We start from the raw sequence: 24561 nt of genomic DNA on the forward strand, positions 1-24561 counted from the left end.
AAGGGTAGAAGTCTTATTATTGATGGACCTGGCATTGCATAACACCAGTGACGGAGGCGGGTGATTTACTCTGGCCCTACTACTTGCCACCGTCGGGATGGGACGTAGGCTGGAAGGGGGTCGAGCCCTGTCGTGTCTCAACCCCCTTCCCTTATAATTCCACCTAGTCCCACCATCATACCTTCCCCTCCCCAGGAGTACTGGGATTCCCAGACCAGTCATCTCCTAGTTGTGTCCGCTCCACTGATGAAATAGTTGAAGCTGAAACTGCCCCCTCCTCAAACCCTCCTCCTCTCAGCCAATCTATTTATGAAACTAATCTGCCAGTCAGTCTAATAGTTATTTAATTAAAAGTCCCACCCCGATCTTCCCAATAAATAATTAGCTAAAAATTAATCAACTTTAATCTAATTCTAAAGGCTCCTTAATTATAAAACCCCACCGATAAATAAATACACTTCCCAAATTAATTTGCCACAGATAAAACTTTTCTCAATTTAGCTAATTAATTAATAATCAACATCCAATTTAAATAACTAACAATTTAAACCACAGTCCATATTATTAAATTGGCAGTTTAGATTCGCTGAGGTAAGGGTTAAGACAAGGGACATAAATAGGGTGAATAAAGTGCGATAGTTTTAAAGTGGTAGTGCCTATAAAGTGCAATGTTCTTGTTCTTTCTCCTGTTCTTGTCTTGTCTTTATCTCTGGGCATGCCGATGACCATGTGGAGCCCATTCTTTCTTTGGGTGATAGTTGATAGTTAGGAGCGGTTAGGAATGGTCTTATACAGGACCATTCTTATACATAATAGAGTATTGTATTCTAATAGAACATGCAGATGCTCATATGATAAAATTGAAACTATTGAACATATGACTATGGAGTGCCCTATATTTAATGAGTTGTGGACTAATTTAGTCACCCCTTTATTTAAAAATACTGAATTGCTAAATGTGTGAGCCCAGGTGTCATAGCTATTACTGGATGCAAGTGTTCATGTTACCCTCTCAGTGGCAAAATTCATAGGCACAATATAACCAAAAATAAGAGAAATAATACTCAGTGAGGTCTTTTAAAATAGTTTTTGATTTTTACTTCTGCTAGATATTTACTAGATAGAGAGATCTTTCCCCCATGCCAGTTCCTAACCTGAAATGACACCAGTGAACCTTTGTCATATCTGGAGATGATAATTTAGGCCAACGTCTGATCATTCACAGAGTGGAAATTAAACATCCCTTCATCAAATCTTGGGAATGTAATGCATTATCTATAGAATGAAATGTTATTTCATCACAGAGCTGTGAGAAGAATATTTTGAGGCTCCATCCTCTATTAAAAGAGGACTTACACACCACTTCAGTGTGATTTAATTCAGTTCAAAACTCTGTTCAAATAGAAGAAGACTGCTGATTTATACCCCACCTTTCTTTCTGAATCAGTGTCTCTGAGTAGTTTACAATCTCCTTTATCTTCTCCCCCTACTACAGACACCCTGTGAGGTAGGTGGGGCTGATATAACTCTTATAGCAGCTGCCTTTCAAGGACAACTCCTGTGAGAGCTAAGGCTGACCCAAGGCCATTCCAGCAGCTGCAAGTGGAGGAGTGGAGAATCAAACCTGGTTCTCCCAGATAAGAGTCCGCACACTTAACCGCTGCACCAAACTGGCTCAGTGCAAATACTCAATGCAATCAAAATAACACAATATACAAATAATTTTAAGGAAAATGAAATTTCAAGCAGCTGGATTTGGAACTCTTGTATGGATATCGTAATTTAATTATCTGCATCTCGGTATGGTTTAACCTGATTTTTTTGCGTTCCAAGTCAACACAAATAACAAACTGGACAAACCCTATGCCAAAGAATAAATGGACACAAATCTGACATCAGGAACTGCAGAACTGAGAAACCTGTAGCAGAACACTTTAACCTTCCAGAACATTCAATGAGTGACCTCAAAGTAGCTGTTTTACTGCAAAGGAACTTCAAGAACAGAATGGAGAAGGAAATTGCTAAATTACAAATTATTATGAAACTTGGAACAAACACCTTCCCAGGACTGAACAGAGACATTGGATTCTTATCTTATTACATATGCTAACACATTTCCCCCAATTATATGTATACATCCACAGTATTCCAGTGCATTTCTTTTTAAGAATAGTGTATCAGAATAATGTTGGGGTTTTTATATTGATAAAGTTAAGACAGGGATGTTTGTTGTTTGCCTCATTGCATGCAATGGACCCATCTTCCACTATATACTGGTGTGTTCTTTTTTTTGTATTGGCAAACTAAAATGATGTTTATAATAATGTATGATACATGTTAAAAAGTGAATTAGGTAACAAGAACACTTCTGAGAAAATAGTTCTCAGTTTAACTCAGACTTTAAGAACCAGAGAGCAATTAACAGACTGCTTTTATTGCCCTGTAACACCTTAAATTCTGACATGCTAACTGCCTCTTTTATTTTCCTATGCTGATGCTATCCAGACCAAATGTCCTTTCAATTTGACCAAATGTCCTTTCAATTTGTTAATTTCACTGTTTTGCTATTGGATTATAACTTTGTACCATTTTGCATGCCTAACCACTGCCCACCAGCTACATGTAACTCTGCTCATTGTACACCATTCCTTCGTCTGATGAAGTATGCATGCATCCGAAAGCTTACATTCTGAATAAAACTTGGTTGGTCTTAAAGATGCTACTGGAATCCAATTTTGTTCTAACACAAACAACAAATGCAGAACAACATGAGAAGTCCAAATACTGCAAAGCACTATAGCACAAGCTATTCCACAAGCTATCCAATTTCTCTATTATCAGAGGTCCCTGACATGGTACCCATGGGTACTATGATGCCCACTAACATCTTTCTTGGTGCCCAACAAGTGTTTTTAGAAAATGGGTGGGGTTAGCAGAGTTGATTGGCCATTGGAGATCTGAAAGATTTTGCCAGATGACTGTTTCCTAACTAGCTAAATATGTATCCTTGTGTGTATACAAGAGATTATTTTTATGTTCACTTTTTAAAAAGCATTCTTTTGGGGAGGGGCCATGGCTTAGTAGTAGAGCATCTGGTTGGCATACAGAAATTCCCAGGTACAATCCCAAGCATCTCCAATTAAATGGATATGGCAGTAGGAGATGTCAAAGACCTCTGCCTGAGACCTTGGAGAACTGTTGCCAGTCTGAGTAGACAATATTGACTTTGATGGACCAAGGGTCCGATTCAGTATAAGGCAGTTTCATGTGCTTATGTGTTCATCTTGATAAATAGTCTTTGCCTGAAATGCTTAAGAGCTACTATCAGAGTTATGAATAAGATCACTCCCTGACATTTTGTATTTGGCTCTGCCTCTTACAGCCATCGCCAAGTCCGCCTTTTTTCACCTTAGGCGGGCAAGGCAGTTGGCCCCCTTCCTGGAGCGCGACGATCTAGCAACAGTGATCCATGCCACGGTCACCTCGAGGTTGGGCTACTGCAATGCTCTCTACATGGGGCTGCCTTTGTGCCGAACCCGAAAGCTACAGCTAGTGCAGAATGCCGCGGCCCGGCTGTTGTTAGGACTCCCAATAAGGGAGCACATCTCGCCAGGGCTCCGGGATCTGCACTGGCTGCCAATAGCTTACCGAGTCCGGTACAAGGTGCTGGTTATTACCTTTAAAGCCCTATATGGCCTAGGACCTGCCTACCTGAAGGACCGTCTCTCCCCACATGTTCCCCAGAGAGTACTGAGATCGGGAACTCGAAATCTCCTAGTTATCCTCGGGCCAAAAGAAGCCCGCTTAAAATCTACCAGGGACCGGGCCTTTTCTGTTATGGTCCCCTCCTGGTGGAACCAGCTGCCGGAAGAGGTGAGGACCCTGCGGGACCTTGCATAGTTCCGCAGGGCCTGTAAGACAACCCTCTTCCGGCTGGCTTATGACTAGCTGGTACAAGAAACCAGGTGTAGTTATAATAGAGGTTGCTGTCCCCAATGTTTTAAATGTCTTAAATGTCTTAACATTTTAAATGTATTAATTATCTTAACTGTTTTTATGCTTAAATTGTACTTATGTGGAACTTTGTGCTGTGAGCCGCCCTGAGCCACTTGTTGGGAAGGGCAGGATAAAAATCATAAAATAAATAAATAAATAAATAAATAAATACAATGGCAATTTTATGATTGTGAATTTTGTGATTGTGCCCACCACCCTGCATCAGATTTCTCTTTGTGTCCACTGGCACAAAAATGTTGGGGATCCAAGCTCTATATTATTTAGGCAGTGTGATTATTTAATATGAAATGCACTAAATGTACCAATTTAAAACTCTATTCCTATTTATTTGATGAAAAACAGCACGAGAGGTCCAAGTTGTTAATCAAATTAATTATTTTTTCTATGAACAGATATACTGTGTAATATTCTTGACCAATTCTTAGAAAGAAAATTAAATGACTTTATCAAAGACTTATGGGTTTCTTCATGGTTAATGATAACTGCCCTGTGATTTGGAATACAATTAATATTATTACAGTAAATGAAAAATATTTTAATTTAGATAACTGGATGTGTTATCCCCTTACTACAATGCACAGAATGCAGCTATAGTGCAAATTCACTCACTGAAACTGTATTTGTCCAAATTAATTACATGAAAAGAAATTAATAGAGTTATGCTTACACAGGGTAACAGTTCAAAGGGGAAACCTGATGACAAGGAAATTTGTTATAAAAGGCTACAAAAGGTATATACAATTTAGCCCAAAATTGTAAGATAATTCTAGACTTAAACTCTGACAAATTAATTAGCCAGATGTACTTTGAAGTTGTTTCCTAAGACATAACACATTACTCTATTTGTAGAATTCAAAAATGTGACAGAATATGTTTTCATGCAAAAATATAAAGACAAGAGCCAGAGATCCTTTGTTTGCATAAGACAATTGTTTTCAGTTATAGAGGATCACATTTCATGGACACTCATTCTTTTCATAATTGCCCAAGGAATGAGCTATATTGCTAAACATTTTATCACACTGAGATTATTCTGCTTTCATTTCTTCTTGTCCTGTCAATGTCATTGACTGATTTGTTCTTATACCACACTGAGGTTTTGTGCTAGCAAGTCACCTGCTGGGCCAGACCATCAACAGCTTCTGTGATACCACAGGTTCTATTGCACATTTCAGGTGTCTGGGACTCTTTGACTTCCATTGGCTGAGCTGCTCTGGCGTCAGAGATGTAGCTATTCTAAAAATGCCAGGGTCCCCACTGTAGAGAAAGGTGTGCTTATTATATATGAAGTAAATAAATAAATCACAGAAACATGGGTAAACCTGGCTACCCAAACTCTGAAAAAATTAAGAGCATTGAGTATATAACAGAATAACTTGGGAAAGGATTCCATTGCATGAGAGGGCAGCTTTCTGACAGATAAAAGTGCTGCAAACCTATTCTCCCTGTCTTATTTTCCAGACATCTGATCTGGTCCTTGTGTGTTTGTCTACTGAATATAAAAGATTGTGAACAAAGTTGCTTGCAAATAATTACGGAATAACACAAAATTATTCCATAGTTATTTGCAAGCAACTTTGTTCACAATCTTTTACGATTTTGTATAATCTCATGGGTGGTTTGTATTTGAAGTTTAAGACTTGTTTATACATACACTTTAGAAAAGAGCTTAAGCTTGTGGGAAAGCAGCTGCTGAAAATTGATTGTTAGCAAAACTAAATGCCTTTCCAAATGCATATTGCAGATGCAGCTGGAGGCAAACCTGAACAAGAAATGCTAATCAAATTAGATTACTTTGAATTTGAATACTCTAAACAACTTCTTTCTTTACTACTCCTTTAAAAGTGTATACGGTTTAGTCTGTTCACTAGTCAGTCTAAACAGAGCCAGGCCCTGGACAGAAAAGTGTGTATCTTTAAAAAAGTTTAAAATGCAGAAATTCTTACAAAAATCATACTGTGTTTCAGATCCAACCTGTAGAAAAGCAATTGTGCATTTCCCATCATTAACAAATATGATAAATTTTAGTTGTAAGCTATTTTGGAAGCCAGGAAATGGGGTGTAAGTAGGGTTGCCTGGACTGGGTTGGGATTTGGGAACTGCAGCTGAAGCAGAGAAATAATGAGGTCCGCACAGACCTACTGGTTTGAAGTGAGGTTTACTTTCTGGTACCAAAAAGGAGGACTCAGTCCAGCATGGGGCCCGAAATGACTGAGTTCCAATCATTCTACATACAGACAGTTTTATGCACTCAGAAGCAACCAGGCAGGCATACATGCTTATCTGATTTCAAAGATCCAGCCTCCACTGAGTTCCTTCTGGTAAATTCCATGACCAAGTTCCCTTACTTATCTCATTATAGCAAGTTGCCTCTAAGAGGCCGCTTCTCTTATCTCTCTTGCCAGCTTAGGCACACACCCACTTTACTGGGGCCAGCGTTTTAGTAGAATGTTACATCAGACAGTCTAGATTAGAGGCAACTCATGCTCTTATTCAATATAGCAAACATTATTATTATCATTGGGGGTATTAATTAATTATTCAGGGGCTCTCCTTCACAGCCTGGTGAAAACAGGGTTTGGGGAGGGGCCGGAACCTCAGTAGGGTACAATGGAATAGAGTCCACCCTCCAAAGCAGCCAATTTCTCCAAGGGAACTGAGCTCTATTGTCTGGAGATAACTGTAATAGCACCAGATCTCCAGCCCCACCTGGAGATTGGCAACCAAATATATAAGTTTATCAACTAAATCAAACAGTATTTTCCTAATGCTTGTTCAAGAATGAAGGAAAGATTAAATTTTGTAAAATCAAATGCTGTTTTTAATGTGAAGTTGATTAATTGAAAGCAGCCATCCCTACACACATCACACTCTTTAGTATAAATGACATCTTAAGGAAGATCCAAGTGGGCAGCTGTGTTGGTCTGAAGCAGTTGAACAAAGCAGGAGTCAAGTTTCACCTTTAAGACAAACCAAGTTTTATTCAGAATGTAAACTTTCATGTGCTCTTCTAAGCACACTTGATCAGATGAGGGGACCAATATTGTTGGCTGAAATACATGCAGTATTTCAGTTCGCAATACCTGATCCCCTGGTCTGATGAAGTGTGCTTAGAGAGCACACAAAAGCTTACATTCTGAATAAAACTTGGTTGGTCTTAAAGGTGCCACGACTCCTGCTTTGTTCATCCTAAGGAAGAAACTCTGCAGTTTGGTAGACTGGCTTAAGCTGCAGTGATGTAAATATCAACTTTTGGTGTTGATATATTATAGCAGGCAAGCAGGAGAAAGTAGGCAGGTTCTATCCCACTTCTAAGGAAACACTTGTACCATTTTAGACTGGTTGCCATTTCTCCTATGTACTAAAAGGATGAGAGGATGCTGCACAAGAGTCAGCAGGGGATTGTGTTTTCTCCCTTCTCTGGCCACTTTGTTAGAAAAGTACAGTTGCATTTCTACAGTACAGTTGTGCCATAAATCTGGGGGAAGCAACAGTGCACTGGAACAGCTATATCAGTACAGAGGTTCAAACTGTCTATACTGTAAGTTGAACAGAGCGATTTAAACAATGCAGGGTGTTTTAAATCTGCCTGGGTAGTAGGGCTGAGGGAGGGGCTTCTTGGAAGAGAACATACTTTCTATATAGATGGTCTCAGTTTCAATCCCTCGCATCTCCACTTAAAACATTTCAGGGAGCAAGTGTCAGAAAAATATTGTCAGTTCTGATGGGCAGCAACTCTACACAGTCTGAGACAGAGAAAATATTGAGCTAAACTGACCAATGGTTTGGCTCTGTATAAAGTGATGAGTGGTGGTGATGACCACTCATCTTAAGATGCTTACCATGCAGAGCTTCTAATATTCACCATGCGAACACTAATGGTGACTTAGGATGTAGTAAAGATTCTGCATGTTGAATGGCTATACATGAACTGTTTGCCACATGGAGTACCCTTTACAGAGTTACATTTCACACTGCTATATTGATTCTGTCTAAATGGTCACACATATTTATTTTCATTACTTCCAATATAAGAAATGAAACCAGTGCAGGGTTGCCAATCCTCAGTTCTGGGCAGGGGATCCCTCCGTTTGGAGGCCCTCCCCCACTTCAGAGTTATGAAAAAGTTGGGGGGGGGGATGGAAATGTCAGCTTGGCACACCATTATTCCTTATGGAGACTGGTCCCAATAGGGTATAATGGAGAAACAATCCGTGGCTATCTGGGGCTCTGGAGGGACTGTTTTTTGATGTAGAGGCACCACATTTTCAGCATAGCATCTGGTGCCTCTCCTCAACCACCTCCCAAGTTTCAAAAGGATTGGACCAGGGGGTCCAATTCTATGAGCCCCAAAAGAAAGTGTCCCTATCCTCCATTATTTCAAATGGAAAGAAGGCATTTAAAAGGAATGTGATGGTCAGAACTCCCTTTGGAGCTCAATCATGCTTGTCACAAGCTTGCTCCACCCCCCAAAGTCTTCTGACTCTACTCCCAAAGTCCCCGGATACTTCCTGAGTTGGACATGACAACTTAATCCAGTGTAGCACACATCTGTTTATTTTAGGTCAGCTAGTCTGCCTCTAGTATGACCATGGGGTTGGGGGGAGAGAGTGCATCCTAAGACTTCGTTCTATCATATTTCTCATAACTGGACTTTCTATTCTATTATTAGTGTTGACCTCAATAACCTTTGCATCTTTTTCATAAGGCATAACTAAATGTAAGAATTTAAGCTGTATCGCAGTTTTTGCAGAACTTATGATTTCAGCCATCTGAATCAAATGCCATTGAATGCCCAGTGAAGCAACAGTCACACACACTCAAGTAAACTAAATCTGAGTACATTGCCACTATCTGTGACTATCATGGGGCATATCTGAAAGCCTGTCAGCGGAAGGCACACCAAAATGCACAACATGTACACTAGAAGAAAATTCCTGACCATTATATCAACTACAAAGACCCTTAAAAGGAGAAGAAAACACATCTGTGCTTAGCACTATGATGGCTAGCACATTATAAATATCTAAGAAAGTAAATTCAGGGACCTGATCTTCCTAGATTAGATAAATGTTTGCACTGTCATAACAGACCTCCCCAATGCTAAAACTACAAACTGTCTCAAGTAATTTCATCACCATGTTGGAGCTTTGTTCGGAACAACATGTATCTCAGAGTTTTAGGGAAAAATGCGACTCTTTTTCTGAATCTATGCACTTTATATAATTTATTATTATGAACTCTGTTAAATCATGCATGCCTTTCTCTTCCTTTGATGTGATGGACTCTTCTTTTGTCTTCTGTTTTTCTACTTATCCAGGAAGATACCTATTTCCTGTTCAGAAGTTTAATTCCACCTCTCTCTTCTGCGCCACTGTTTGTTGTGAATTCAGAAGCATAATAAACCCATACAGTTTTTTTTTTTAAAAAACTAAAAATTTAGATTCCGTGAACCATGACTGGAGCTCCTCTTTTGAAATGTGGCTTTCCCACATTCCTCTTCCCTGTACAGTCTCCAATCAAGGGTTGCCAGGTTCGACTCAGGAAATATTTGGATATTTTGGGGGTGGAGCCAGGAAACTTTGGGGAGGGGGAGCCAGGAGCAAGCACAACTGAACTCCAAAGGGAGTTCTGGCCATCACATTTAAAGGGACCATGCTCCTTTTAAATGCCTTACCTCTACTGGAAATAATGGAGGACAGGGTACCTTTGGGGTGGGGTGGGGTTCACAGAATTGGACCCCTGGTCCAATATTTTTGAAACTTGGAGGGAGAGGCATTAGATGCTATGTTGAAAATTTGGTGCCTCTAGCTCAAAAACAGTCCCCTAGGAGCCCCAGATATACACAGATTGATCCTCTATTATACTTTATAGCAATGGTGGCCAAACATACTTAACATAAGAGTCACATAGAATAAACGTCAGCCGCAAAACAAGAACAAATATTACACACACATCTTTATTAAAACTCTTAATACTTTCTTTGAGCAGAAGGATAAAATAAATATGTATGCACTTTACAACACAACCATGCTAGAAGGAAATTAAAAAAAAAAAAAGCTGGAAGCAACTGTCCCCATAAGACCAGCATAGGGAAAGGTTAGGAAATTATTTTTTGGCATCAGTGGGAGAAGGAAACACACATGTACCATATAAATCACTGACAACCATTTGCATCATTTTGCATCTCTCTTTTCCTTGACACCAAGGTTAGTAAATACTACAAGAGCTATGAAGCTAAGGGGGAAGCAGGGGGAGGGCCTCTAAATCAGGGGATCCCCTGCCCCCACTGGGGATTGGCAACTCTACTCCTGTCCCTCTTGAAAAGCTGATTGTCAGGACTGGGGGATGCTCTGGAATGGGATAGCATTTGGTAGAGAGACCTGCAGGCTGAACCAGCTGAAATCCACCCCCTCCCTGCATCAGTCGAACTGCCTGCCACATGTTAGAACAGAAGTGGATCCAACCCACAGGATCATCTCAAGGGCAGAAATATCAGATCTGATTTAAGACAGGTAGGCAAGAACAATTCACAATACACAACTGTTGCATGCATCTAAAAGGCAAAGGTAATCCCCTGTGCAAGCACCAGTCATTTCTGACTCTGGGGTGACATTGCTTTCACAATGTTTTCATGGCAGACTTTTTTATTTATGGGGTGGTTTCCCATTGCCTTCCCCAGTCATCTACACTTTCCCCCCAGCAAACTGGGTACTCATTTTAGCGACCTCAGAAGGATGGAAGGCTGAGTCAACTTTGAGCCGGCTACCTGAACCCAGGTCATGAGCAGAGCTTGAACTGCAGTACTGCAGCTTTACCACTCTGTGCCACAGGACTCCCTTGCATGCATCTAGCATATCCTTTTAAATGGGCTTTTAGATGCTGTGTGTGCTGGCTTGCTAATGTTATGTCCAATCTGAGGATCCCTGTGGTTGACAGCCCAGTTCAAATGATACACCGAGTATGCACCATGTCATGTGTCTAAGTTCTTCTCGCTTATCAGCATGAAATCAGGTCCTGTAACCCTGACAAGTCTGCTGTTTATTTTCCTGTTGATCGGCTTCTGTCAGCTGAGGGCTGGCTACACAGAGCCAGCACCATCCTCCAGCTCTGGCTCAGCTGGTGAAAGTCAGTTGGCTGTTCTCAGCCCTACGGTATCACTTACACCCTTAGCACAGTAGACAGAAGCTGAGAACAGAGCTGCCGATGCCAGCTACTTGCTGATAGTGAAGATGAGTTACTGCAGGACCATTCCTGAGTAGCTGGCTGAAGGTTTAACAATTAAGCATATTGCTATAAAGCCACCCAAGGAAGGCTGCTGGGCATGGACACAATGCATATGTTAGATCAGGGGTGGCCAAACTGCGGCTTGGGAACCACATGTAGCTCTTTCACACATATTGTGTGACTTGAAGCTCTCATCGCCCTATCAGCCAACTTGGAGAAGGCATTTCTTTCTTTAAATCACTCTGTCAAGCCAAGCCAGCTGGTGGCTTGGAGAATGCATTTAAAGTTGCTTTCTTACCATCCCTTCCTCCCCAACTATTTTCCTTCCTTCCTTCCTGGCTCTCAAATATCTGACGTTCATGTCTTGCGGCTCTCAAACATAAGAACATAAGAGAAGCCATGTTGGATCAGGCCAATGGCCCATCCAGTCCACTCTGTGTCTCACAGTGGCCAAAAAACCCAAGTGCCATCAAGAGATCCATCAGTGGGGCTAGAAGCCCTGTCACTTTGCCCCTCCAGTACAAGAATACAAAGCACCACAACAACAACAACAACAACAACAAAATTTTATTTGTATCCCGCCCTCCCCGCCGGAGCAGGCTCAGGGTGGCTAACAGCATAATTCAAGTCTTAGTTATACAGAAATAAATAAAATTACATTTAAACATTATGAACATTTTAATTAAAATTCTGATTAAGTTTTAAAAATTAAATTAAATTAGTAAAAGTGCTAATGCTATGTTTGCTTTTTATGATGGCGGTTTTCCTTAGCAGTTTCCTTTTTCATCAGCGAAAGCCAGTCGGAAGAGGAAGGTCTTGCAGGCCCTGCGGAACTGTTCAAGGTCCCGCAGGGCCCGCATTTCCTCTGGAAGTTGGTTCCATAGGCTCGGGGCTATAGAGGAGAAGGCCCGGTTACGGGTACTTTGCAGCTTCATCTTTCTCGGTCCGGGAATAGTCAACAATTTTTTTTCCGGCTGACCTCAGTGCTCTCTGGGGTTCATATGGGGAGAGACGGTCCTTAGGGTAGACAGGTCCTCGACCATAAAGGGCTTTAAAGGTAATGACCAGCACTTTGTAACGAACCCAGTATATAACTGGCAGCCAGTGCAGTTCGCGCAGTCCAGGCTGTATGTGCTCCCATTTAAGAAGCCCCAACAACAGTCTAGCTGCTGCATTCTGCACCAGCTGCAGCCTCCGGGTTCGGTACAGAGGTAGCCCCATGTAGAGGGCATTACAGTAATCCAGTCTCGAGGTGACCATTGCATAAAGCACTGTTGCCAGATCTTGGCGCTCTAGGAAGGGAGCCAACTGCTTTGCCCGCCTTAGATGGAAAAAGGCTGACTTGGCAGTGGCTGCAATCTGGGCCTCCATTGATAGCGAAGGCTCCAATAAAACTCCCAGGCTCCTAACCCGGTGCGCCGCTTTCAGCTGCCCCAGACAGAGAGTTCCAACAATAAGCTGTGGCTAGTACCCACTGATGGACCTCTGCTCCATATGCTTATCCATTCCCCTCTTGAAGCTGTCTATGCTTGTAGCCACCACCACCTCCTGTGGCAGTGAATTCCACATGTTAATCAGCCTCTGGGTGAAGACAGGCCTGTACCCACATGGGGGGCATGGCCCTCCACACAACCCCCCTTGGGCCTTTATGGCCCCTCCATTCCCTGGCCCCCGCTCTCTCAGCTCGGTTTGGCGGCCCCCACCCACTCCATGGGCACCTCCCCCATCCCTCCCAACACACCAACATGGGGAAACAGTGAAGAGCAGGCTTCAGGGGCTATTTCCAGGTGTCCCCCTCGCCGGTCACGTGACTGGCAAGAAAAGCAGCCCCGAGGCCGGCAGTTCGTACGCCAGCTTTCTGGTGAGCTCAGGAAGTTCAGCGCTGGGGCAGCCAGCGCTGAACTTGCTGAGCATGCCCAAAAGCCAGGATACGAACCACCAGCCTCGGAGTGGCTTTTCCCACTGGTCATGTGATCGCCGGGGGCAGGGGGCACCTTGAAATAGCCCCTGAAGCCCACTTTTCAATATTTCCCCGCGTTGGTGAGTTGGGAGGGACGAGGAGAGGTGCTGCGCAGAGGGGGTTGGGGCCATAAAAGAGGGCGTGGAGATTGGGGCCAGAGCGGGGGCCACCAGAGGGGGGCCCTCCATTTAAAATATTTTCCCATGGGCCCCACCCATTTGGAATTTTCTGGCTATGGGCCCGGGTGAAAAAGTACTCCTTTGATCCGTTTTAACCTGACTGCTCAGCAATTTCATTGAATGCCCACAAGTTCTTGTATTGTGAGAAAGGGAGAAAAGTACTTCTTTCTCTACCTTCTCTATCCCATGCATAATCTTGGAAACCTCTATCATGTCACCCCACAGTTGACGTTTCTCCAAACTAAAGCGCCCCCCCCCAAATGTTCCAACCCTTTAATCATTCTAGTTGCTCTTTTCTGCACTTTTTCCAATGCTATACTATCCTTTTTGAGGTACAGTGACCAGAATTGTACACAGTACTCCAAATGATTTATACCATCGATTTATACAGGGGCATTATGATACTGGTTGATTTGTTTTCAATTCCCTTCCTAATAATTCCCAGCATGTTGGCCTTTTTTATTGCAATCGCACACTGTCTCGACATTTTCAGTGACTTATCTACCACGACCCCAAGATCTCTCTCTTGGTCAGTCTCTGCCAGTTCACACCCCATCAACTTGTATTTATAGCTAGGATTTTTGGCCCCAATGTGCATTACTTTGCACTTGGCCACACTGAACCTCATCTGCCCCACTCACCCAGTCCACTCACCCAGCCTCAACAGATCCTTTTGGAGTGCCTTATAATCCTCTCTGGTTTTCACCACCCTGAACAATTTAATGTCATCGGAAAACTTAGCCACTTCACTGCTTACTCCCAATTCCAAAGCATTAATGAACAAATTAAAGAGCATGGGACCCAATACTGAGCCCTGCTGCACCCTACTGCTTACCATCTTCCACTGCGAAATTTGCCCATTTATACTCACTCTCTGTTTCCTATTAATTAGCCAGTTTGGGGGGTAAAAGGACATGACTCAAGCTTACGAAGGAGCCTTTGATGAGGAACCTTATCAAAAGCTTTCTGGAAGTCAAAGTAAATAACATCTATTGGGTCCCCTTTGTCCACATGTTTGTTCACCTCCTCAAAGAACTGTAACAGGTTAGTGAGACAAGATCTTCCCTTACAGAACCCATGCTGAGTCTTCCTCAATAACTTGTGTTCATCAATGTGCCTACTCATTCTCTCTTTGATAATGGTTTCTACCAACTTTCTTGGTATTGAAGTCAGACTGACTGGCCTGTAATTTCCCGGATCTCCTCTGGAACACTTTTTAAATATGGGGGTGACATTTGCCACAGCCTGTGTTCCCTTTTATTAACCTCACTTGGACTAGCTTTTCACCACTTAAAGGCATCCTTCTTACCTTTTACAGTTTCCATTACTTTGTTTATTAACCATGCAGGCTTCTTCTTATACCTATTTGTGCCTTTCCTATATATTTTATCTGAGCTTCTAGGACTGTAGTTTTAAATAGCCTCCAAGCTTCCCCAAGGGTTTTGACTCTTTACTTTTCTTTTCAGTTTCCTCTTCACATGCCTTCTCATGTCAGAGAATTTACCCCTTTTAAAGTTAAAAGTGGTTGTGTTGGTCTTTTGGGGCAACTCCCTATTTATACAAATGGTGAAATCAATAACATTATATGGTCACTGCTCCTAAGCGGTGCAATCACTTTTACATCTCTCACCAGGTCTTGGCATTACTTAGAACCAAATCCAGGATTGCCCCACCCCTGGTAGGTTCTGTGATCATCTAGTCCATAGCACAGTAATTGAGAGTGTCTAGAAACTCAATCTCTTTCTCCCAACCAGAACACACATTGACCCAATCAATCTGCGGGTAGTTTAAATCACCTATTATGAAACCTATTTTTACGTTTAGCCACTATCTTTAATTCTTTCATCATATTATAATTGTCTTCTATCTTTTGATCCGATGGGCAATAACAAACTCCTATAGTTAAATTTCCTTTTGGGCCCACTATTTTGACCCAAAGCATTTCTAGAAGGAAATCTAATTCTCTGACCTCAATCTTACTGGACTACATACCCTCTCTGACATACAGAGCCACCCCACCTCCAACCCTTTGCTCCCTATCCTTTCGATATAATTTATATCCAGGAATCACCATATCCCACTGATTCTCTTCATTCCACCAAGTTTCTGAAATACCCACAATGCCTATGTTTTTCCCCAACACTAAGCATTCCAACTCCCCAATTTTACTTTGAACACTTCTAGCATTTGTATACAAACATCTATAATTTCCCAGGCAAGTTAGGCCTGCAACCTTCCTCCTGCTGCCTTGATCTGATCTCATAAGAACATAAGAACATAAGAGAAGCCATGTTAGATCAGGCCAATGGCCCATCCAGTCCAACATTCTGTGTCACACAGCGGCCAAATATATATATATATATATACACACACACACACACACACATACACACTGTGGCTAATAGCCACTGATGGACCTCTGCTCCATATTTTTATCTAACCCCCTCTTGAAGGTGGCCATGCTTGTGGCCGCCACCACCTCCTGTGGCAGTGAATTCCACATGTTAATCACCCTTAGGGTGAAGAAGTACTTCCTTTTATCCGTTTTAACCTGTCTGCTCAGCAATTTCATCGAATGCCCACGAGTTCTCGTATTGTGAGAAAGGGAGAAAAGTACTTCTTTCTCTACTTTCTCCATCCCATGCATTATCTTGTAAACCTCTATCATGTCACCCCTCAGTCGACGTTTCTCCAAGCTAAAGAGCCCTAAGCGTTTCAACCTTTCTTCATAGGGAAGGTGTTCCAGCCCTTTAATCATTCTAGTTGCCCTTTTCTGAACTTTCTCCAATGCTATAATATCCTTTTTGAGGTGCGGCGACCAGAACTGCACACAGTACTCCAAATGAGACCGCACCATCGATTTATCTCATCAGATCTCAGAAGCTAAGCAGAGCAGACATGGAGGCAGGCAATGGAAAACCACTTCCAAATGCCTCTTGTCTTGAAAACCCTACAGGGTCACCACAAGTCAGCTATGACTTGATGGCAAAAAAATACAGGAAGAGGGTGTTAAAAATTATCCATCCTGGGTGCCAAATAGGCTAAGGATGTCACTAGCATAAATATCAGTGCCTTCAATCAGAAGGAGCATATCAGTGCGGCTGTGTAATAATCACTAGGCAATTTGGCTACCTGATCCACAGCAATATTGAAATTACTTCTCAGGTCATCTCCTGGGTGATAACTGGATGGAAGAGATTCATATAACTGGTGCTCACATAGTTCAAATATTCATATATCACAATGATGTAAAATCTCACAATAGAAAATCAAATCTCACAGTATTTTCAGAGGTTAGGCATGTTGATTTGCGGTAGAACAGTCAGATTCCAGTTTGCCAGCACATAAGAGACCAACAAGATACTGCAGACCAGTCCTCTGAAACTATGTTCGTAGAAGGCACCGTGTTCAACTGCATGAAATGGAAATCCATCAACTTCATTAAAAAAAAGAAACCCAACTCTGGTGTATGATTAAGGGAGCTCTGACTCTTGAAAGCTTATACCCTCAAAATCTTGTTGGTCTCCAAGGTGCTATGGACTCAAATCTAACTGCAGTACTGGGTAGGTATGTGTATAGCTGTGCTTATGTAAGAGAGGCATCTGAACTGTTTTGCCAAACAGTGAGAAATTTTTTTTATCATTCTTGTCCAGATTCCTGATCAGGTACAGAAAATGTGATAAGTTTTCCAGAGACCTTAACAGTATGATACAGATGACCAGATGTGCAAGGGGTTACATGAACTAACATGGTAAATTACAATATGGTAAATCCTCATCTGATCCAAACGTAAATGATCTTACATGGTACAATTCACAACCATAATCAGTAAACACTGTCTAATGAGGCATAATTCAAAATTAAGATTCCCCCCCTTAGACTGGAGAACGTTTTTTTTAAAACACATTTCTGTACTGACTAGGTAGTATTACAGAGATTCTTTCATTGTGTGTGAATAATAAGAAATTCCACATATTTAATAATAAAATATTCCAATTTAGCTCACATATTTTATTATGAAGCATCTGTCAGGTTGTATGGAACAAACACTTTCAACAGAATGCTGTTAAACCCATCAAGGAAATGGCATGATTGAATCTCTTTGCCTCAAGATTCCAGTGTTCTGACATTAACATTGTTTATGCTGATGTAGGATTTCAGGATGTGGTTATTAGATGACATATCTAAAACCCTTTGCATCTTTCCCTCACTTGATTTTTTTTCAAAAAATGCAATGTCATTTAATTGGTTTTGAAAATGTTTAAATTTAAAAATTTCGTCAGCTTACAACAAATAGCATATCAGAAGAATAGCTGAATGCTCACAACTGAACTGTACATGTAAGGATACTGAAATATGGATTAGCTAGCACTGTGTGTGGGATGCAGCTTTAATTCATACGGTGCATGGAAAAGAAGCTGGCACTCTTCATCATACTACACACATCTCCATAATAACAGGGTATAAGACATACAATTTCAAAGAACACCCACAATGAAAACTGTGCTTTCCAAACAGAGACTTGTTTTGGAGCAAGCTCCGTTAATTGGCACCATGGGATTCCCCTCAAGGAAACCCAGTACGTTACACCCTACCCAAGGACATGCAAAAGTATCATCTTCACCCCTCATCTAGATTCCTTCAGCCCAGGACACTGGCCCAAAACCAACCTACTGAAATGCCTTTAGAGTAAACAACCTGCTACTATTGTGTCCTACAACTGTTAACATAAATTACAGTTATCTTGTTCAAATGTTTAGGTCTCTATGTAACTTAAATGTATGCTACTCATAATTGACAAGATAACATTTTTATCTCATCCTGATTTAATTAGGATCAGATAGTTCCTTCACAATAGCAATAAGTAACTCAGGTATGACCAATTCACTACTATATTTTGCAATACAGGGTTTTGTGATACAGGATTTGTACAGGAATCTGATTCTTTGAAAGACATAACTGCAAGTGTATAATGTCTATGAATTATTTGATCCAGGGCAAACTACATTTTACAAAAACAAATGGAATGGCAACCTTGAATGCCCATTTTTTGTATAGAAAATTAGCTCTTGGGTAGAAATATTTTGAGCACAGACCTAGTGCAGGGAAGCTGCTTCTCCCCACCCCCCGCTCCAGGTACACAGCTCTAGGTAAACACAACTAGAAACATGTAGGGTATAAACAGTAGCTTGGAGTACTTTGTGAAGGCAAAACAGCTTGTAGGAAAATGGTTAAGCAAACCCAGGGCTTTTTTTTCTGGGGGAATGCAGAGGAACGGAGTTCCAGAACCTATTTGTGGAAACAAAATTCTCAAAAAATGTTTACAATTTCATGAGGGGCACCCATCTGTTTCTCCGTCATTTCTCTCTTGAGAGTTCCAGATCCCTTTTTCCAGAAAAAAAAAGCCCTGAGTGCACCACCTACTCCTCCAGTAAAATCACCTTTTTCATAAGCTACAACAACACCAGGATAGATTGCATATCTCTACATGTAAAATGCAGTTAGTCTGTTATAAACACTGTATTTAACAGCAGAGTCACTGGGGAAGGGGAGATCAGCATGATCCAAACCTGATTCTTCCCTTCTCATCTTATAGGCCACAGGTTCTCATGAAAACTACCACATTTCCAGCTCTGGCCTTGAAGATGATAAGGACTGAGTAGGCAAACAGACCAATTAGCAACACCTGCAGAATGGAACAAGCCCATTGGAATTTGCATTAACCCTTGAGAGTGGTCGAGGTACTCTGCCTCACGAACAGCCATGTGTTAAAGATGGAGAGAAAACTCTTCATAAAGTGTCCCTTATTTGTGTAGACTGTTCTTATCCAAACTACTGTAATCATACAGTGCAATACCAGAAACTCTTTGAAGTCTATTAAAAGCAACCAGAAAGTTGTACATAACCAAATGTGAGTGCTTTATAAGAATAGAAAGAAGCAAATGGAGAATGCATACCTGAAATGCTTTAGAACTTATGTATTGATCCGCAATTTGCTGTAACTGTGGCAAACTGTGAACTACTGGAATGATTACAAAAGGAATCACATAAGAATATTGTACTTTTAAAAAGTGGAAATGCAAAAGCATGTACAGCTGGCCTCAGTGAGGGATTTGACTCAACAATGAAACAAAGAAGCAGATGTGGTTCAAGATTTAGGGAAACTTTCTATTAAAATTTAAGCCATTGTGACAAGCAAAAACCATTCATAGCCTGGAGGGGGAGCAGAAGGTGACTGAGGTCAAGGAGGCTAGCTCATATATTCTTAACAGTCTATCTTCAGTACCATTTTCCTGACATATGTTTTCTCTTTCACGGGAGGTGGTGTCTTTCATTTTCCTCAGAGACTTTGTGCTTTTATCATGATGTTTTCATTAGATTTATTATTAAAACATTACCATCATTACTTAAATGGCTGATCTAAATACAATATAACTTTGATACCACAGCTTTGTAAGCCTCAAAGTCACATTTTTGAGTCATACTCTCATTCTAGAACTAATAGCAGTATATATTGCCTTATAATATGCTCATTTTGGAGATCATAGTATCCTTTTCTTATCAAATCATCCTAACAGCATAAAACAATATTCCAATTTTAACCACAAAAGCAAGAAAAGATTCAGTTTACAGTACAAGAAACCCATCATATGTAACAGTCCTTATCTACTGCCAGCTTGCTTTATGCAGTTTTTTAAAAAGTAAATAAAGATTGCAAGAGGACTGTACGAATAGAAACCAATATCAGCTTGGGTTACTTTACCAACATGTAAAATGTATAATATTGCAGGAAATGCAAATATCAATGTGTATCTGTGCCTATATTTTTTCAGTGCTCACAAAAACCACCCAAACTATATTTTTTCAAGTTTTTCATGTATTGCAAAGAATTGCAGAGGTCTGTTAAGGGGCAATTTAAACACAAACACAGAGGGCACACGGTCCTAATAGTGTTATTTGGAGAAATTCCCTTGAAAAAACTTGAATTTTTTTTAAAAAGGGGTTTGGGGACAGAGCTGCTAAACAGAAACAAAGGGGGGGGGGAAATACTGCACACATGAGACCAAGAACTATTCCACCATAAACAGTTCTCATACCAAACTCCTAAAGTGTTCTGAAAATGCTGGAAACAGTCTGAAGATTAGGCAACAGAAGTAATTTTGAAGGAAACCTAAGTGGCTGCATAGAGTGTACACACACAGTTCTAGATGGCAGAATAAAAATACAATCTATGCAGAGTTACTTAAATTTAAGCCCACTGATAGCTGAAGTTGTGATTAGTGTGTAATTTTTCATTATGTTTCAAATACTACTTTGAAGTTGACTTACTTCAATGACTAGGATCATGGACCTACAAGTATCTAGACTGGGCTGGGGCATAAGAACATAAAAGAAGCCATGTTGGAACAGGCCAATGGTCCATCCAGTCCAACACTGCAACACACAGTGATCAAAACCCAGGTGCCATCAGGAGGTCCACCAGTAGGGCCAGAACCCCAGAACTCCCACTGTTGCCCCCAACACCAAGAATACAGAGCATCAGGATACAGCAGCCCCCAGAACACAGATTGCCAGCCTCTAAGATCATACTCAGCTCTCTCAGTTGATAGACCTTGGATTGGTAAAATATGTCATGTTAATGAACAGCAGCTACAGTTGATTCCTTCATCATTCACAATTACACAGACAGACACCACAGATAAGGGGATTTTGGAGGAAGAGAGGTCCACTCTTTAAGGGGTGGATCCAGTCAGTTTTTTCACTCAACCTTGCCCAGTTTCCCTTCTTACTACAGTCCCATTTCACATGGCTTTTTCACTATAAACATTCAGGTCTCGTGAGCCCCAGCAAAACACTGGTGGGTGGTTAGAGGAGACTGCACCTCCCCTTTTCACCTACAGGAAAACTGAAACTTCTAAGACATACAAGTAGTTTGAATTCCCTGTTAAAGGATTAGTATACATAATCATATGATTCCATTATGAAAGAGCAGATTACAGTGAAGATGCACATAAATACGGTTTGTTCTCTGTTACTAATTTGTAATATAATATATGTTAACCCCAAAATTTGAATGCTGTTTTATATTTACACTTCTTTAGATTTCAGATTGTTATACAATTTGTTAACTGTTTTGGACAACGTATTTGGAAAAAGTTACACATGCATTTAAAAACAAAGATTTTATACTGTGAAATATAATAGAATTAAAAGTATGGTTAATGCATCATTGCCATGTGCTGTTCCTTAACTGTATACTTAACTCTGGGCATTTTTCTCACAACGCAATAGAGGAATAATATCACTGCTCAGTTTCTACTTAATTCACCTACAAACTTTCCATTAAACTCAATGAAAGTTTCAACCATCCACAGATGATACTAGCCTTTTTGCAGGCAAAAATAATTTTCCCCAGATGAATCCCATTTAAAACGCATTCAGAATTCTCTTGTGCTATTTGTTTGTTGCCTTTGCAGGTTTTTTGGGTGGCTGCAATGACTGGACCATGCCTCTAAGGTGTTGGTTTGCTGTTTTAGGCTTGGTGTCCCCTCCTCTAACACTGCTGTTGAAGCCTCCCAACGCTATAATGTTTATATATTGCCCTCCAGTCAGGTGACTGGAACCATTGGCCAGAGGAGACCATGCCTGCCAAGTTGGAGCTGTCAGTCAGTCAGTTCAGGCATAAGCCTTTATTTCTTTGGCACTGCCTCTACAGTGATGCTGTTGGATGATGCTAGAGGGCAATGTCAGAGGGATTTATCCAGCATATCCCACTGCAGTGGAATTCTGGAAAGATATTGTTTACTCTTATTCATACTTTTAAAAATGATCTATAGAAGTGATTTATAATGGGTGTGAGGAGGCACTCCTGAAGAAATGGAACACTTGGCTTGTTTGTTAGCATATTGTGGCCTGTTTGTGATCTGACATGTGTTTGGGTTAATTCCCATTACAGTTGTCAGTGATATTCAGGCATTTCATGAGTTAGAGAGGGATGATGGTAGATGGAGTGTTCAATGAGTGAACATGGATATTAATTCAGAGCTGGCTGATCTCTGTCCCATCCTTGAGAATTTGGATATGAGAGCTTTCAATGATTCCTCTACATTGACCTTGATATTGTATAATGCCTGGTATGTCAGAAATGAAGAACAAAGATTTCCTTACTCTTTGACATATTAGTACTACAAGTTATTAACCTTCATGTATGACTAAAACACAGGCCTTTTTTGGTAGAAAAAGCCCAGCAGGAACTCATCTGCATATTAGGCCACACCCCCTGATGTCACCATTGTTTCACACAGGGTTTTTTTTTGTAAAAAACGTCCAGAAGGGACTCATTTGTATATTAGGCCACACACCCTGACACCAATCAAGTCGTAACTGCGTTCCTGTGCGTTCCTGCTCAAAAAAAGCCCTGCTGAAATGTGACTGGAAGGTCCAAACACTGCTGCTGTGACAACTCATCCAAGCTGGAGGACAGAGGGAGGGAATATCATAATTCTCCAAGTCTTTCCTTCTTTTGCAGAGTTTCAGTGCAAACATTTGCCAGCTTTGATTATGTGGTGCTTCTGCTGGGATCCAAGAACAGACAGTGTCCTGCAGATGCCCCGGAAGGTAGGACCAGAACCAATGGGTTGAAATTAAATCAAAAGAGTTTTCAGCTCAACATTAGGAAGAACTTCCTGACCGTTAGAGTGATCCCTCAGTGGAACAGGCTTCCTCGGGAGGTGGTGGGCTCTCCTTCCTTGGAGGTTTTTAAACAGAGGCTAGATGGCCATCTGACAGCAATGAAGATCCTGTGAATTTAGGGGGAAGTGTTTGTGAGTTTCCTGCATTGTGCAGGGGGTTGGACTAGATGACCCTAGAGGTCCCTTCCAACTCTATGATTCTATCTTGCCTAGCACTCAGTTAGTGCCCTATCTGAGGTGGTGGAGGTGATCTTGGGTTTTGTCCTGAGGACCCTTGGGATTATATTTCTGGGGGACTTCAAGCTCCAAGTTGAGGCCTCTTTGTTGGGTCAGGCTCAGTGCTTCACAGAAACCATGGCTGAGAATACCAGGTTTGCAGTTTGTGATTTAGCCACTGAAATTCCATAGACCCTTTGTTTGTTTCCATGCTTTTTAATATTTATGTAAAAGCTCTGAATGAGACACTCAAATATATATTTATTTACATAAGTTTCTAGGAACTGTCATCTCAGTCCTGGGCCAATTCCTGGCAGCCATGATCAACCATGAGGAACAAGTTGAAGTTGAATCCAGACAAGATATAGGTTATGTTGGATGAAAAGGATGATATACTGGAGGGGATTTTGTTGGCTTCTTTGGATGGGGTAAATCTTGTGCTGATAGACTCTGATAAAAGTCTGGGAATCTTATTCGATCCTGCCCTTCAGTCAGAAAAGCAAGTTCATAAGATGGCAATAGTGCTTTCTTTCAATTGCATAGAGCACAAAAACCATCCCTTTTCTAGATTTAGCTGATTTAGGCATATGGATCTAAATCTGACAGATTTGAGATTAGATTATTTTAATATGCTATAGAAGATGGGAATGCCATTGAAGACAACTTGGAAACTTCATTTGGTTCAGAACATAGCAATTCAACTGTTGTCTGGAGATGGCTACTCTGCACAAATTGCTCCCATCCTGAGATCATTGCATAGACTGGTTTCAAAGGTACCAGATATCACTTTTAAAGCTTTTCTTGGCCGCATACTTGCAGGACTGTCTCTTCTCATGTGCTCTATGTTACAGCTAGTTGAACATTTATGATCTTATACCAGAAGACTATTGATTAATTTCTTCTGGTTAGCATGGCTCTCCAGGCTCCCAGGAACAGAGCCTGCTATTCTTACCCAAATGGATTTGCCTGAGATTAAATTCAGAAAGTTCTGAATGCGCAGTAGATGCTCTACCTGGCTACTGAATGAGAACTAGTTGATAGAATATAAGTTCAAATATGCTTAAATATAACTGGCTTTCTTCATCTATGGCATTTTCTTTACTTTTTTATTTCACTGCATTTATAACTTACCCTTTCTTTCTGATGGGGCCTAAACTTACTTAGTTTTATCATGGCTCTGTACCATGTGCAGATACACCATTAGTCTTGTTCACTACTCGGCTATTGTTTTTTAAATATTTGCTTAGTATTTTATTCTTTCAAATTTAAA

General features: G+C 41.0%; 1 protein-coding gene across 3 annotated transcripts in view; it reads right to left on the reverse strand.

The window, feature by feature from the left end:
• HHIP (hedgehog interacting protein) overlaps positions 1-24561 on the reverse strand; it is a 132103-nt gene that overhangs the window by 61686 nt on the left and 45856 nt on the right. The window lies entirely within an intron of this gene.

This window comes from Heteronotia binoei, chromosome 9, assembly GCF_032191835.1.
Source record: "Heteronotia binoei isolate CCM8104 ecotype False Entrance Well chromosome 9, APGP_CSIRO_Hbin_v1, whole genome shotgun sequence".
NCBI classification, from domain to species: domain Eukaryota; kingdom Metazoa; phylum Chordata; class Lepidosauria; order Squamata; family Gekkonidae; genus Heteronotia; species Heteronotia binoei.